The 2,056-nt window shown below is 34.7% G+C and overlaps 1 pseudogene; it reads right to left on the minus strand.

The window, feature by feature from the left end:
• Window positions 1–1,230, minus strand: part of LOC114922629 — a 2,675-nt pseudogene extending 1,445 nt beyond the window's left edge.
• Window positions 1,231–2,056: the final 826 nt, after the last annotated feature.

Raw genomic sequence — 2,056 nt, forward strand, 5'->3', positions numbered from 1 at the left:
TTAAAATTACTAAAATTACTAATAAAACCAATTAAAACGCCTAGCTTTCATCAGCTATCTGCTGACGTCCTCAGGGCTCAAAATGTCAGTCCAGACGTGTACTCGACTATGGACAAAGAAGTGTGGGGCGACATTGGAAAGGACCCAAGGGCAATGGTGTGAAGGTGATATGGAAAGGAAAACGGAAGGCGGATCTGAGCGCGTGAAAGGAGATCCTCCATTGACATCTAGCTCTAAAAAAGAAAAATTCCCTGATATTAGCTGTGCGGATGAGAGACATGGGAGGGAGGAAGCTGTTACCAAGGAACCGGCATCAGGAACGTGCTTAGTCATGGCCGGCCCAATAACGAGGTCAAGGAGCTAGTCAAACTACAAAAGTGACTCTCCCATGGACTGACATTTTGAGCCCTGAGGACGTCAGCAGATAGCTGACAAAAGCTAGGCGTTTTAATTGGTTTTATTAGTAATTTTAGTAATTTTAATATTAAATCAAATTATTTTATCATATTCCCTGGTGCTCGTGTTTGCTCACTGTTTTTATATATATATATGTAAATGTTCGTTTGTTCAAAATCTTAAATCTACGAAAGTTCTTCACCAATTGCTTTGAAATTTTGACACAATGTTGCATTTGAATACGTGCATGTTTCTATATAACTACTATTATATAGATGTCACACCTGTGACAGGTAAAAACATGCTTTTTTTGAAAAACAGCACCAAAACCAGACAATCTCTATATCTGCACAGACAATGGAACAACAAAAAATATTGTATACTCACAAGCATTGTGAAATTAAACATATTACAAATGTGCGCTTTCTCTTTTCTTTCTTTTCCATTTAACCAGACTGAGCCAAAGCAATGCGTGGATGGGTACAGCTAGTATATAATATTATCAAGTAGCTAGAATAGCAAGAATATGTAAATGGACTGAGAAATGGACTGAAAGGAGGAAGATTTTTTTATATAATTTAATTGGATGTTTTTCCTCCAGTAAATATTATCAATTACTCAGAGCAATCACAATAACTCAGGAATATCCTATTGTGTGTCATGACTTATTTCCTTTTGAAAATCTTGTTCCATTGCAACTTAGAACAGAGGTTATATTCAATGGGATTAACTTCTGAAACTATAAAGTACATATAAATTTAACAGATGGCTCACCTTCTCTGGTTCAAATGCTGAGCAGGGTTGGATCTGGTTACAACTTGAAGGAGAGACCATAAGTGAGGACCAGTAAATGGGTGGGTTGAAATTGTATCCCAGAGATAGTAATAGAGCAGTACTTAGGTATTTTTGGCAGGGAAATTATTCATAAAGATATTAGAAATTAAACTTGTTGAGTTAGAATGTTGATACAATGTTGATACATTGATTCAAAATATAAGAAAATAAAAATTGACAGGGGGATTATTTTTGTATATTCTATGTCATGATAATGAATTGGGGAATTACCAGGTTCTAACTGAGATCAATATTAAATCCACAACTCTTTATTTATGCTTATACTTTCTATTGGAAATAATCCAATAGATCTCAGAGATAGCTATAGTATCCCGTCTGCTTACTTTTTGCACTGCATCCAGAATAGCATTGTTTGAGTTAACATATTTATATTACTGCTTGCAATATATCCTATGTGAAGGAATTTTCTCTCAGTTGGAATATGAAAGTATTTTATCAATTACTGAATTTATTTCAAGGTTTATCATAGTAGGATTTACTGCAAAATTCATTCCACAATATATAGGTGGAAGTCTATAGGGAGGGGGAGTAAATTCTCACCTCAGTTCTGCTTTTTGATGCCTAAAATATAATTAAGTAAAATAAAATAAAAAGATTCCACAGTTACTCTGCATAAAAATAAAAAGGCTAAAGTACTTCTCCATCATAGTACAGCAAGGGAAGTCCAGAAGCATCTTAAGAAATATGTCATGAATCATATGAAGTGATCCTTTATAGATTACTTTTAAATCACTGGGAAATACTCATTGGGAAACACAATAAGCTCCCATAGTGCCTTCCCTAACATAATTGCCGTGTTTGTTTG

This window comes from Protobothrops mucrosquamatus, unplaced genomic scaffold (assembly GCF_001527695.2).
Source record: "Protobothrops mucrosquamatus isolate PMUCROS unplaced genomic scaffold, P.Mucros_1.0 scaffold550, whole genome shotgun sequence".
Lineage (NCBI taxonomy): Eukaryota > Metazoa > Chordata > Lepidosauria > Squamata > Viperidae > Protobothrops > Protobothrops mucrosquamatus.